Raw genomic sequence first — 14,235 nt, 5'->3', positions numbered from 1 at the left:
AGGGGGACCTTCGGCTGGATGGGCGGCTGCAGAGGGGCAAGGGGCGGCAGGGGTTCGGAGGGAGCCACGCCGGGGCGACGGCGCCAAAGGAGAGGCGAGCAAAAGCCTACAGGTATTCCCAGGCGGTCTCCCATCCAAGTACTAACCAGGCCCCTCCCTGCTTAGATCCCGAGATCAGAGGAGATCGGGCGCGTTCAGGGTGGTATGGCCATAGACGCTGGGACCCGGCTCCCCGCGCCCCAAGAGCCTGCTCCCGGCCTGCCTCGTGAGCGCGCGCCATGCAGATGCGCGGCTCCGGTGGCGAGCATCGACCCGCTGGACGGCTCTGCCAGCACCGCGTCCCCCACCCCAGTCAGGCTCCCCGCCTCTTGCGAATGCCCCTGGCGTGGGCGGCGGGCTACTCCTGGCCGGCAGCGAGGCCCCTTCGCGCCACCCGAGGCTCCATGGGACACTGCCACTTCCCTGATGGTGCCAGAAGTCGTGGAACTCTGGCATCCTGGGACTCCCCGGACCCACACCGCCATACACCCCGCCCCCCTACCGCCACCAGGTTTACCCCCAACCGCAGCCCCAAGGCTGGTGGAGGCCTGCACCAGCAGGCAACCCTGGGCTTGGGAGGTGTGGGAGGACCCCGCGCCGGCGGCGTGGGCGGCTGCGGAGGGGGGAGGGGTTCGGCGGCGGCGGCGGCGGCGGCCGCGGGGGACGCAGCTGAGGCAGGGGAGGGTGGGGAGGTAGGCGATGGCAACCGCAAGGATGGCGCCAGGGCGGCGATGGCGGCGGCGAGAATGGGGGCTTTGACGGTGGTCGGTGGGGCACGGGGGCGGGGCGGGCGATGGAGGCGGCGGCGGCGGCGGCGGCGGCGGCGGGGGCGGAGGAGGCCGGGAGAGCAGAGGCGGCAGATTGAGGGAGTATGGCGATGGTGGCGGCGGCGGGCCTGGGCGGGGGCGGGGGAGATGGCGGTGCTGGAGGCGGGGAGAGCAGAGGAGGGAGATTGAGGGAGTACGGCGATGGCGGCGGCGGGGGCGGGGGTGGGGAAGAGGGCAGCGCTGGCGGAGGGGGTGGGGAGCGCGGTAATCACGGCGGCGGCGGGAGAAGCGGGGGCTGATCGCGAGCAGCGATGGCGGCGGCGGCGGCGGCTGCGGCGCGGGAGGGTTGCGAGGTCGGCGATGGAGGCGGCGGCAGCGTTGGGGGCTGTGTCGGCGGGCGCTGGGCGCGGGGAGGGTTGGCGCCGGCGCCGGCGGCGGCGGTAGCGGGGAAGAGGGCGGTGCTGGCGGCTGAGGAGGGGAGAGCAGAGGCGGGTGATTGAAGCAGTACAGCGATGGCGGCGGCGAGGGCGGGGGCAGGGGTGAGGGCAGCGCTGGAGGGGGGTGTGGGGAGCGCGGTGATGGCGGCGGATTTGGCGGTGGCGGCGGGGGCGAGGGCAGCGCTGGTGGCGGTGGCGGCGACCGAGGGTCGGCGAAGGGATCGAGATGACAGCCTCCGGGACTGAAGAGGACTAAGAAGAGGGTGTGCGGGGGAGCCCTGGCCGACGGGCCTGGTGTGCGGCCGGGGCTGCCAGCTTGTAGTGCCTGGCGGCTAACCCTCTGCTGGTCAGGGGGACCTTCGGCTGCCTGGGCGGCTGCAGAGAGGCAAGGGGCGGCAGGGGTCCCGAGGGAGCCACGCCGGGGCGGCGATGCAAAAGGAGAGGCGAGCAAAAGCCTGCAGCTATTCCCAGGCGGTCTCCCATCCAAGTACTAACCAGGCCCCTCCCTGCTTAGCTCCCGAGATCAGACGACATCTGGCGCGTGCAGGGTGGTATGGCCTTAGGCGCTGGGACCCGGCTCCCGGCACTCCAAGAGCCTGCTCGCGACCTGCTTCTGAGCGCGCGCCATGCTGCTGGGCCGCTCGGGTGGCGAGCATGTCTGCCTGAGCGCCTCCCGCCCGCTCCCCGCCTCCTCCACACGCCGCTGGTGTGGGCGACGGGCGACTCCTGGCCCGCAGCGAGGCCCCTTCGCGCCCCCCAGTGGCTCCACGGGCCTCTGTCACTTCCCTGACTGTGACATATGTCTGGGCGCCCTGGCATCCTGGGCCTCCCCAGGCCCCCAACGGCTTTTACCCCGCCCCCCTACCCCAACCCCTCTCATCTCCCCCCAGCCCCACAACCGCACACCCCCCTTGCTGCTGTGCTGTCCCCACCTCTCAGGGCCACCGAGGGGGTCGCAGGGTCCTCTCAGTCCCCTCCACCCTAGGGACGTGCAACCCAGGCCCTGACCCTGGCCGGCCCCACCCACTGGCCCAAAGCCAGGGAGAGCCACCCGCCACCAGGGGGCAGCACCTCCAGTCCGCCGCCACCCTTCGTCACACAGCCTTCTTTCTGGGTTCTCGCCCCTCGTCAGCGACCGGCGTCCCGCCCGATCACTGGTCACTTCACTGGCTACACGTCACCTCTCCTGACCCAGGGAGGTGAGAGAGAGGATGAGAGAAGGCCAGAGACGGAGCAAGACAGAGGCTGAGAGAGACAGACGGGGACAGTGGGGACAGACTCGCAGAGAGCACTTTCCAGGCTCTGGGCCTCGCGTGGAGGGGTGCTGCGTGGGGGCTGCATGGATATCAGCTGTAACCGCTTGGCCATCAGCTGTTGCCAGTTGGCCATTGGCCACCGGCAGAGCTGCGGTGGCCAAGCTAGGAAGCGCGGATTGTGGACTGCAAATTGCAGAGGGGCGCGGACTGCAGTTGGCCGGCTTGGTGGGTCGGTAGGTTGGTGGGTGTGTTGGTTGGCAGAGAATCGGCCGGCAGGCTGGGGATCGGGCGGCTCCGGCTTGCCGAGTCTCCAAGCCAGCCGCCCGGGGGACATGGTGCTATGAGCCCCCTATCCGTGGCTCTGTTGGTGTTCCCTCTTGGCCTCGCCAAATCCTGCGTTCTTGTGCGGGCAGAGGGGCTAGAGTCCCCGCAGGACAGGGACAGACAGACAGAACGGGAGGAGGAGTAAGAGGGAGCGAGATGGAAATATACACGTATATGTACATGTATGTATCTAGACATACAGAGAGACATGGACAGAGACAGAGAAAGAGGGGGCTGGCACGCGGGGAGAGAGCTCCTGAGCCAGAGCCAGAGCCCAACAGGCACGTCACAGAGCCCGACAGACATGGGGTGGGGGAGGGTGGGAGGGACGCACAGGCGGGCACACGGACTGTTACAGACGCACTGAGGCTGTGTTGAAGTGGCAGCTCCTCCACCGGAGTGTGGTCGTGCCCGGGGCTGGGCTCCGCTAAGGAGGCATTGCCCTGGCGTTGGCAGTCACCATTGCAGCCTCCGGGGCGGGCCGCCAGGGTCTCCGGAGGGCCTGTGGTCTCTGAGCCCCGCCCAGGCACCCGCCCGCGGGAGGAGAGTGGCAGCCCCCAGGCACCCTGGTTGTGAGGGTTGTGTGCCTGCGTGCCTGCTCTTCCCTTGTGGTGGTCTCCCCTGGAGTCGATGGCGCGTGGTGTGTTGGGGTGCTGCTCCCGCCGTCCCCTGGTTTGTCCCGGCTCTTTGTGCCCTGTGTTTCAGGGACACCGTGGCCGGCGGGAAGGGAGGGCTCCTGGCTCTTGTGGGAGACGGGAGGGGCGCGCGGGGGTGTGGGGCGAGGTGCCTGCCAGCGGAGACAGAAGACTCCGGTGGGGCGGGGCGTGTGGGCGTCCCGTTGGCCCGAGGACACGCCGATCCTGTGTGTCGGGTCCCGGGGGCAGGCGCAGGGATGGGCGTCCCCTGGGCTCGGGCCGAGGTGTAAAGCACCGGCACGTCCTGGGATGGAGAGAGCCTGGTGGAGGCCTGCGCCGGCAGGCAGCCCTGGGCTTGGGCGTTGGGGGTTGCTGCGGCGGCAGGGTCGGGGAGCGAGAGGGAGCCCTGCGATGGCGGTGGCGGCGGCGGCGACCGAGACGCGGCTGACTGCTGCAGGCTGACGGCCTGCCTCGGCGAAGAGCACTAAGAAGAGGGAGTGGGGGGGAGCCCTGGCCGACAGGCCTGGTGTGCGGCCGGGGATGCGAGCTTGTAGTGCTGGGCGGCTGACCCTCCTCTGGCCAGGGGGACCTTCGGCTGCCTGGGCGGCTGCAGAGGGGCAAGGGGCGGCAGGGGTTCGGAGGGAGCCACGCCGGGGCGGCGGCGCAAAAGGAGAGGCGAGCAAAAGCCTACAGGTATTCCCAGGCGGTCTCCCATCCAAGTACTAACCAGGCCCCTCCCTGCTTAGCTCCCGAGATCAGAGGAGATCGGGCGCCTTCAGGGTGGTATGGCCGTAGACGCTGGGACCCGGCTCCCCGCGCCCCAAGAGCCTGCTCCCGGCCTGCCTCTGACCGCACGCCACGCTGCTGGGCCGCTCGGGTGGCGAGCATGTCTGCCTGAGCGCCTCCCGCCCGCTCCCCGCCTCCTCCGGACGCCGCTGGTGTGGGCGACGGGCGACTCCTGGCCCGCAGCGAGGCCCCTTCGCGCCCCCCAGTGGCTCCACGGGCCTCTGTCACTTCCCTGACTGTGACATATGTCTGGGCGCCCTGGCATCCTGGGCCTCCCCAGGCCCCGAAGGGCTTTTACCCCGCCCCCCTACCCCAACCCCTCTCATCTCCCCCCAGCCCCACAACCACACACCCCCCTTGCTGCTGTGCTGTCCCCACCTCTCAGGGCCACCGAGGGGGTCGCAGGGTCCTCTCAGTCCCCTCCGGCCCTAGGGACGTGCAACCCAGGCCCTGGCCCTGACCGGACCCATCCACAGGCCCAAAGCCAGGGAGAGCCACCCGCGCCACCAGGGTGCAGCATCTCCAGTCTGCAGCCACCCTTCGTCACAAGCCTTCAGTCTGGGCCCTCGAACCCTCCTCAGCGACCGGAGCCACGCCCGATGTCCGGTCCCTTCACTGGCTACACGTCACATCTCCTGACCCAGGGAGGTGAGAGAGAGAGGATGAGAGAAGGCCAGAGATGGAGCAAGACAGAGGCGGAGAGAGACAGACGGGGACTGTGGGGACAGACTCCCAGAGAGCACTCTCCAGGCTCTGGGCCTCGCGTGCAGGGGTGCTGCTTGGGGGCTGCATGGTCATCAGCTGTGACCGCTTGGCCATCAGCTGTTGCCAGTTGGCCATTGGCCACCGGAGGAGCTGCGGTGGCCAAGCTAGGAAGCGCGGATGGTGGACTGCAAATTGCAGTGGGCCCGCTTGGTGGGTCGACGGGCGGTGTGTCGGTGGGTTGGCAGAGAAGCGGCCGACAGGTTGGGGATCGGGCGGCTCCGGTTTGCCGTGTCTCCGAGCCAGCCGCCCGTGAGACATAGTGCTATGAGCCCCCTATCCGTGGCTCTGTTGGTGTTCCTTCTTGGCCTCGCCATATCCTGCGTTCTTGTGCGGGCAGAGGGACTAGAGTCCCCGCAGGACAGGAACCGACAGAGAGAACGGGAGGAGGAGAACGAGGGAGCGAGATCGAAATATACACCTATATGTACCAGTATGTACCTAGACATACAGAGAGACATGGACACAGACAGAGAAAGAGGGGGCTGGCACGCGGGGAGAGAGCTCCTGAGCCAGAGCCAGAGCCCAACAGGCACGTCACAGAGCCAGAGAGACATGGGGTGGGGGAGGGGGGAGGGACGCACAAGCGGGCACACGGACTGGGACAGACGCACTGACGCTGCTTTGAAGTGGCAGCTTCCCAACCGAAGTGTGGTCATGCCCGTGGCTGGGCTCCACTAAGGACGCAGTGCCCGGGCATTGAAAGTCACCCTTGAAGCCCCCGGGCCGGGCGGGAGGGCCAGTGGGCTCCGAGCCCCGCCCAGGAACCCCCCGTCACGCGGGAGGGGAGTGGCAGCCCACAGGCATCCGGGTTGAGAGTGTTGTGTGCCTGCGTGCCTGGACTTCCCCTAGTGGTGGTCTCTCCTGGAGTCCGAGGGCGTGCGGTGTGTTGGGGTGCTGCTCCCTCAGTCCCCTGCTTTGTCCCGGCTCTTTGTACCCTGTGTGTTGGGGCCACCGCGAACGGCGGGAAGGGAGGGTTCCTGGCTCTTGTGGGCGATGGGAGGGGGCGCGCGGGGGTGTGGGGAGAGGTGCCTGCCGGCGGAGACACAGGCTCGGCTAACTGCTGCTGGCTGACTGCCTGCCTCAGCGAAGAGGACTAAGAAGAGGGTGTGGGGGTGAGCCCTGGCCGACGGGCCTGGTGTGCGGCCGGGGCTGCCAGCTTGTAGCGCCGGGCGGCTGACCGGCCTCTGGCCAGGGGGACCTTCGGCTGGATGGGCGGCTGCAGAGGGGCAAGGGGCGGCAGGGGTTCGGAGGGAGCCACGCCGGGGCGACGGCGCCAAAGGAGAGGCGAGCAAAAGCCTACAGGTATTCCCAGGCGGTCTCCCATCCAAGTACTAACCAGGCCCCTCCCTGCTTAGATCCCGAGATCAGAGGAGATCGGGCGCGTTCAGGGTGGTATGGCCATAGACGCTGGGACCCGGCTCCCCGCGCCCCAAGAGCCTGCTCCCGGCCTGCCTCGTGAGCGCGCGCCATGCAGATGCGCGGCTCCGGTGGCGAGCATCGACCCGCTGGACGGCTCTGCCAGCACCGCGTCCCCCACCCCAGTCAGGCTCCCCGCCTCTTGCGAATGCCCCTGGCGTGGGCGGCGGGCTACTCCTGGCCGGCAGCGAGGCCCCTTCGCGCCACCCGAGGCTCCATGGGACACTGCCACTTCCCTGATGGTGCCAGAAGTCGTGGAACTCTGGCATCCTGGGACTCCCCGGACCCACACCGCCATACACCCCGCCCCCCTACCGCCACCAGGTTTACCCCCAACCGCAGCCCCAAGGCTGGTGGAGGCCTGCACCAGCAGGCAACCCTGGGCTTGGGAGGTGTGGGAGGACCCCGCGCCGGCGGCGTGGGCGGCTGCGGAGGGGGGAGGGGTTCGGCGGCGGCGGCGGCGGCGGCGGCCGCGGGGGACGCAGCTGAGGCAGGGGAGGGTGGGGAGGTAGGCGATGGCAACCGCAAGGATGGCGCCAGGGCGGCGATGGCGGCGGCGAGAATGGGGGCTTTGACGGTGGTCGGTGGGGCACGGGGGCGGGGCGGGCGATGGAGGCGGCGGCGGCGGCGGCGGCGGCGGCGGGGGCGGAGGAGGCCGGGAGAGCAGAGGCGGCAGATTGAGGGAGTATGGCGATGGTGGCGGCGGCGGGCCTGGGCGGGGGCGGGGGAGATGGCGGTGCTGGAGGCGGGGAGAGCAGAGGAGGGAGATTGAGGGAGTGGGGCAATGGCGGCGGCGGGGGCGGGGGTGGGGAAGAGGGCAGCGCTGGCGGAGGGGGTGGGGAGCGCGGTAATCACGGCGGCGGCGGGAGAAGCGGGGGCTGATCGCGAGCAGCGATGGCGGCGGCGGCGGCGGCGGCGGCTGCGGCGCGGGAGGGTTGCGAGGTCGGCGATGGAGGCGGCGGCAGCGTTGGGGGCTGTGTCGGCGGGCGCTGGGCGCGGGGAGGGTTGGCGCCGGCGCCGGCGGCGGCGGTAGCGGGGAAGAGGGCGGTGCTGGCGGCTGAGGAGGGGAGAGCAGAGGCGGGTGATTGAAGCAGTACAGCGATGGCGGCGGCGAGGGCGGGGGCAGGGGTGAGGGCAGCGCTGGAGGGGGGTGTGGAGATCGCGGTGATGGCGGCGGATTTGGCGGTGGCGGCGGGGGCGAGGGCAGCGCTGGTGGCGGTGGCGGCGACCGAGGGTCGGCGAAGGGATCGAGATGACAGCCTCCGGGACTGAAGAGGACTAAGAAGAGGGTGTGCGGGGGAGCCCTGGCCGACGGGCCTGGTGTGCGGCCGGGGCTGCCAGCTTGTAGTGCCTGGCGGCTAACCCTCTGCTGGTCAGGGGGACCTTCGGCTGCCTGGGCGGCTGCAGAGAGGCAAGGGGCGGCAGGGGTCCCGAGGGAGCCACGCCGGGGCGGCGATGCAAAAGGAGAGGCGAGCAAAAGCCTGCAGCTATTCCCAGGCGGTCTCCCATCCAAGTACTAACCAGGCCCCTCCCTGCTTAGCTCCCGAGATCAGACGACATCTGGCGAGTGCAGGGTGGTATGGCCTTAGGCGCTGGGACCCGGCTCCCGGCACTCCAAGAGCCTGCTCGCGACCTGCTTCTGAGCGCGCGCCATGCTGCTGGGCCGCTCGGGTGGCGAGCATGTCTGCCTGAGCGCCTCCCGCCCGCTCCCCGCCTCCTCCACACGCCGCTGGTGTGGGCGACGGGCGACTCCTGGCCCGCAGCGAGGCCCCTTCGCGCCCCCCAGTGGCTCCACGGGCCTCTGTCACTTCCCTGACTGTGACATATGTCTGGGCGCCCTGGCATCCTGGGCCTCCCCAGGCCCCGAAGGGCTTTTACCCCGCCCCCCTACCCCAACCCCTCTCATCTCCCCCCAGCCCCACAACCGCACACCCCCCTTGCTGCTGTGCTGTCCCCACCTCTCAGGGCCACCGAGGGGGTCGCAGGGTCCTCTCAGTCCCCTCCACCCTAGGGACGTGCAACCCAGGCCCTGGCCCTGACCGGACCCATCCACAGGCCCAAAGCCAGGGAGAGCCACCCGCGCCACCAGGGTGCAGCATCTCCAGTCTGCAGCCACCCTTCGTCACAAGCCTTCAGTCTGGGCCCTCGAACCCTCCTCAGCGACCGGAGCCACGCCCGATGTCCGGTCCCTTCACTGGCTACACGTCACATCTCCTGACCCAGGGAGGTGAGAGAGAGAGGATGAGAGAAGGCCAGAGATGGAGCAAGACAGAGGCGGAGAGAGACAGACGGGGACTGTGGGGACAGACTCCCAGAGAGCACTCTCCAGGCTCTGGGCCTCGCGTGGAGGGGTGCTGCTTGGGGGCTGCATGGTCATCAGCTGTGACCGCTTGGCCATCAGCTGTTGCCAGTTGGCCATTGGCCACCGGAGGAGCTGCGGTGGCCAAGCTAGGAAGCGCGGATGGTGGACTGCAAATTGTAGTGGGCCCGCTTGGTGGGTCGACGGGCGGTGTGTCGGTGGGTTGGCAGAGAAGCGGCCGACAGGTTGGGGATCGGGCGGCTCCGGTTTGCCGTGTCTCCGAGCCAGCCGCCCGTGAGACATAGTGCTATGAGCCCCCTATCCGTGGCTCTGTTGGTGTTCCTTCTTGGCCTCGCCATATCCTGCGTTCTTGTGCGGGCAGAGGGACTAGAGTCCCCGCAGGACAGGAACCGACAGAGAGAACGGGAGGAGGAGAACGAGGGAGCGAGATCGAAATATACACCTATATGTACCAGTATGTACCTAGACATACAGAGAGACATGGACACAGACAGAGAAAGAGGGGGCTGGCACGCGGGGAGAGAGCTCCTGAGCCAGAGCCAGAGCCCAACAGGCACGTCACAGAGCCAGAGAGACATGGGGTGGGGGAGGGGGGAGGGACGCACAAGCGGGCACACGGACTGGGACAGACGCACTGACGCTGCTTTGAAGTGGCAGCTTCCCAACCGAAGTGTGGTCATGCCCGTGGCTGGGCTCCACTAAGGACGCAGTGCCCGGGCATTGAAAGTCACCCTTGAAGCCCCCGGGCCGGGCGGGAGGGCCAGTGGGCTCCGAGCCCCGCCCAGGAACCCCCCGTCACGCGGGAGGGGAGTGGCAGCCCACAGGCATCCGGGTTGAGAGTGTTGTGTGCCTGCGTGCCTGGACTTCCCCTAGTGGTGGTCTCTCCTGGAGTCCGAGGGCGTGCGGTGTGTTGGGGTGCTGCTCCCTCAGTCCCCTGCTTTGTCCCGGCTCTTTGTGCCCTGTGTGTTGGGGCCACCGCGGGAAGGGAGGGTTCCTGGCTCTTGTGGGCGATGGGAGGGGGCGCGCGGGGGTGTGGGGAGAGGTGCCTGCCGGCGGAGACACAGGCTCGGCTAACTGCTGCTGGCTGACTGCCTGCCTCAGCGAAGAGGACTAAGAAGAGGGTGTGGGGGTGAGCCCTGGCCGACGGGCCTGGTGTGCGGCCGGGGCTGCCAGCTTGTAGCGCCGGGCGGCTGACCGGCCTCTGGCCAGGGGGACCTTCGGCTGGATGGGCGGCTGCAGAGGGGCAAGGGGCGGCAGGGGTTCGGAGGGAGCCACGCCGGGGCGACGGCGCCAAAGGAGAGGCGAGCAAAAGCCTACAGGTATTCCCAGGCGGTCTCCCATCCAAGTACTAACCAGGCCCCTCCCTGCTTAGATCCCGAGATCAGAGGAGATCGGGCGCGTTCAGGGTGGTATGGCCATAGACGCTGGGACCCGGCTCCCCGCGCCCCAAGAGCCTGCTCCCGGCCTGCCTCGTGAGCGCGCGCCATGCAGATGCGCGGCTCCGGTGGCGAGCATCGACCCGCTGGACGGCTCTGCCAGCACCGCGTCCCCCACCCCAGTCAGGCTCCCCGCCTCTTGCGAATGCCCCTGGCGTGGGCGGCGGGCTACTCCTGGCCGGCAGCGAGGCCCCTTCGCGCCACCCGAGGCTCCATGGGACACTGCCACTTCCCTGATGGTGCCAGAAGTCGTGGAACTCTGGCATCCTGGGACTCCCCGGACCCACACCGCCATACACCCCGCCCCCCTACCGCCACCAGGTTTACCCCCAACCGCAGCCCCAAGGCTGGTGGAGGCCTGCACCAGCAGGCAACCCTGGGCTTGGGAGGTGTGGGAGGACCCCGCGCCGGCGGCGTGGGCGGCTGCGGAGGGGGGAGGGGTTCGGCGGCGGCGGCGGCGGCGGCGGCCGCGGGGGACGCAGCTGAGGCAGGTGAGGGTGGGGAGGTAGGCGATGGCAACCGCAAGGATGGCGCCAGGGCGGCGATGGCGGCGGCGAGAATGGGGGCTTTGACGGTGGTCGGTGGGGCACGGGGACGGGGCGGGCGATGGAGGCGGCGGCGGCGGCGGCGGCGGCGGGGGCGGAGGAGGCCGGGAGAGCAGAGGCGGCAGATTGAGGGAGTATGGCGATGGTGGCGGCGGCGGGCCTGGGCGGGGGCGGGGGAGATGGCGGTGCTGGAGGCGGGGAGAGCAGAGGAGGGAGATTGAGGGAGTGGGGCAATGGCGGCGGCGGGGGCGGGGGTGGGGAAGAGGGCAGCGCTGGCGGAGGGGGTGGGGAGCGCGGTAATCACGGCGGCGGCGGGAGAAGCGGGGGCTGATCGCGAGCAGCGATGGCGGCGGCGGCGGCGGCGGCGGCTGCGGCGCGGGAGGGTTGCGAGGTCGGCGATGGAGGCGGCGGCAGCGTTGGGGGCTGTGTCGGCGGGCGCTGGGCGCGGGGAGGGTTGGCGCCGGCGCCGGCGGCGGCGGTAGCGGGGAAGAGGGCGGTGCTGGCGGCTGAGGAGGGGAGAGCAGAGGCGGGTGATTGAAGCAGTACAGCGATGGCGGCGGCGAGGGCGGGGGCAGGGGTGAGGGCAGCGCTGGAGGGGGGTGTGGAGATCGCGGTGATGGCGGCGGATTTGGCGGTGGCGGCGGGGGCGAGGGCAGCGCTGGTGGCGGTGGCGGCGACCGAGGGTCGGCGAAGGGATCGAGATGACAGCCTCCGGGACTGAAGAGGACTAAGAAGAGGGTGTGCGGGGGAGCCCTGGCCGACGGGCCTGGTGTGCGGCCGGGGCTGCCAGCTTGTAGTGCCTGGCGGCTAACCCTCTGCTGGTCAGGGGGACCTTCGGCTGCCTGGGCGGCTGCAGAGAGGCAAGGGGCGGCAGGGGTCCCGAGGGAGCCACGCCGGGGCGGCGATGCAAAAGGAGAGGCGAGCAAAAGCCTGCAGCTATTCCCAGGCGGTCTCCCATCCAAGTACTAACCAGGCCCCTCCCTGCTTAGCTCCCGAGATCAGACGACATCTGGCGCGTGCAGGGTGGTATGGCCTTAGGCGCTGGGACCCGGCTCCCGGCACTCCAAGAGCCTGCTCGCGACCTGCTTCTGAGCGCGCGCCATGCTGCTGGGCCGCTCGGGTGGCGAGCATGTCTGCCTGAGCGCCTCCCGCCCGCTCCCCGCCTCCTCCACACGCCGCTGGTGTGGGCGACGGGCGACTCCTGGCCCGCAGCGAGGCCCCTTCGCGCCCCCCAGTGGCTCCACGGGCCTCTGTCACTTCCCTGACTGTGACATATGTCTGGGCGCCCTGGCATCCTGGGCCTCCCCAGGCCCCCAACGGCTTTTACCCCGCCCCCCTACCCCAACCCCTCTCATCTCCCCCCAGCCCCACAACCGCACACCCCCCTTGCTGCTGTGCTGTCCCCACCTCTCAGGGCCACCGAGGGGGTCGCAGGGTCCTCTCAGTCCCCTCCACCCTAGGGACGTGCAACCCAGGCCCTGACCCTGGCCGGCCCCACCCACTGGCCCAAAGCCAGGGAGAGCCACCCGCCACCAGGGGGCAGCACCTCCAGTCCGCCGCCACCCTTCGTCACACAGCCTTCTTTCTGGGTTCTCGCCCCTCGTCAGCGACCGGCGTCCCGCCCGATCACTGGTCACTTCACTGGCTACACGTCACCTCTCCTGACCCAGGGAGGTGAGAGAGAGGATGAGAGAAGGCCAGAGACGGAGCAAGACAGAGGCTGAGAGAGACAGACGGGGACAGTGGGGACAGACTCGCAGAGAGCACTTTCCAGGCTCTGGGCCTCGCGTGGAGGGGTGCTGCGTGGGGGCTGCATGGATATCAGCTGTGACCGCTTGGCCATCAGCTGTTGCCAGTTGGCCATTGGCCACCGGCAGAGCTGCGGTGGCCAAGCTAGGAAGCGCGGATTGTGGACTGCAAATTGCAGAGGGGCGCGGACTGCAGTTGGCCGGCTTGGTGGGTCGGTAGGTTGGTGGGTGTGTTGGTTGGCAGAGAATCGGCCGGCAGGCTGGGGATCGGGCGGCTCCGGCTTGCCGAGTCTCCAAGCCAGCCGCCCGGGGGACATGGTGCTATGAGCCCCCTATCCGTGGCTCTGTTGGTGTTCCCTCTTGGCCTCGCCAAATCCTGCGTTCTTGTGCGGGCAGAGGGGCTAGAGTCCCCGCAGGACAGGGACAGACAGACAGAACGGGAGGAGGAGTAAGAGGGAGCGAGATGGAAATATACACGTATATGTACATGTATGTATCTAGACATACAGAGAGACATGGACAGAGACAGAGAAAGAGGGGGCTGGCACGCGGGGAGAGAGCTCCTGAGCCAGAGCCAGAGCCCAACAGGCACGTCACAGAGCCCGACAGACATGGGGTGGGGGAGGGTGGGAGGGACGCACAGGCGGGCACACGGACTGTTACAGACGCACTGAGGCTGTGTTGAAGTGGCAGCTCCTCCACCGGAGTGTGGTCGTGCCCGGGGCTGGGCTCCGCTAAGGAGGCATTGCCCTGGCGTTGGCAGTCACCATTGCAGCCTCCGGGGCGGGCCGCCAGGGTCTCCGGAGGGCCTGTGGTCTCTGAGCCCCGCCCAGGCACCCGCCCGCGGGAGGAGAGTGGCAGCCCCCAGGCACCCTGGTTGTGAGGGTTGTGTGCCTGCGTGCCTGCTCTTCCCTTGTGGTGGTCTCCCCTGGAGTCGATGGCGCGTGGTGTGTTGGGGTGCTGCTCCCGCCGTCCCCTGGTTTGTCCCGGCTCTTTGTGCCCTGTGTTTCAGGGACACCGTGGCCGGCGGGAAGGGAGGGCTCCTGGCTCTTGTGGGAGACGGGAGGGGCGCGCGGGGGTGTGGGGCGAGGTGCCTGCCAGCGGAGACAGAAGACTCCGGTGGGGCGGGGCGTGTGGGCGTCCCGTTGGCCCGAGGACACGCCGATCCTGTGTGTCGGGTCCCGGGGGCAGGCGCAGGGATGGGCGTCCCCTGGGCTCGGGCCGAGGTGTAAAGCACCGGCACGTCCTGGGATGGAGAGAGCCTGGTGGAGGCCTGCGCCGGCAGGCAGCCCTGGGCTTGGGCGTTGGGGGTTGCTGCGGCGGCAGGGTCGGGGAGCGAGAGGGAGCCCTGCGATGGCGGTGGCGGCGGCGGCGACCGAGACGCGGCTGACTGCTGCAGGCTGACGGCCTGCCTCGGCGAAGAGCACTAAGAAGAGGGAGTGGGGGGGAGCCCTGGCCGACAGGCCTGGTGTGCGGCCGGGGATGCGAGCTTGTAGTGCTGGGCGGCTGACCCTCCTCTGGCCAGGGGGACCTTCGGCTGCCTGGGCGGCTGCAGAGGGGCAAGGGGCGGCAGGGGTTCGCAGGGAGCCACGCCGGGGCGGCGGCGCAAAAGGAGAGGCGAGCAAAAGCCTACAGGTATTCCCAGGCGGTCTCCCATCCAAGTACTAACCAGGCCCCTCCCTGCTTAGCTCCCGAGATCAGAGGAGATCGGGCGCCTTCAGGGTGGTATGGCCGTAGACGCTGGGACCCGGCTCCCCGCGC

General features: G+C 69.5%; 5 pseudogenes; all 5 read right to left on the bottom strand.

The window, feature by feature from the left end:
• Window positions 1-96: 96 nt before the first annotated feature.
• On the bottom strand, window positions 97-216 carry LOC148756659 (5S ribosomal RNA; annotated as a pseudogene).
• A 3,919-nt stretch (window positions 217-4,135) lies between these two features.
• Window positions 4,136-4,255, bottom strand: LOC148756658 (5S ribosomal RNA; annotated as a pseudogene).
• Window positions 4,256-6,295: 2,040 nt separating this feature from the next.
• LOC148756657 (5S ribosomal RNA) lies at window positions 6,296-6,415 on the bottom strand (annotated as a pseudogene).
• A 3,633-nt stretch (window positions 6,416-10,048) lies between these two features.
• LOC148756656 (5S ribosomal RNA) lies at window positions 10,049-10,168 on the bottom strand (annotated as a pseudogene).
• Window positions 10,169-14,093: 3,925 nt separating this feature from the next.
• Window positions 14,094-14,213, bottom strand: LOC148756655 (5S ribosomal RNA; annotated as a pseudogene).
• Between the last annotated feature and the right edge of the window lie 22 nt (window positions 14,214-14,235).

Source organism: Rhinolophus sinicus, chromosome 11, assembly GCF_057876585.1.
Source record: "Rhinolophus sinicus isolate RSI-liver-muscle chromosome 11, RSI-T2T, whole genome shotgun sequence".
In the NCBI taxonomy this organism is placed as follows: Eukaryota; Metazoa; Chordata; class Mammalia; order Chiroptera; family Rhinolophidae; genus Rhinolophus; species Rhinolophus sinicus.
The sequence above is the reverse complement of the archived record's forward strand: the minus strand, read 5'-3'. Positions and strand labels throughout refer to the sequence as shown.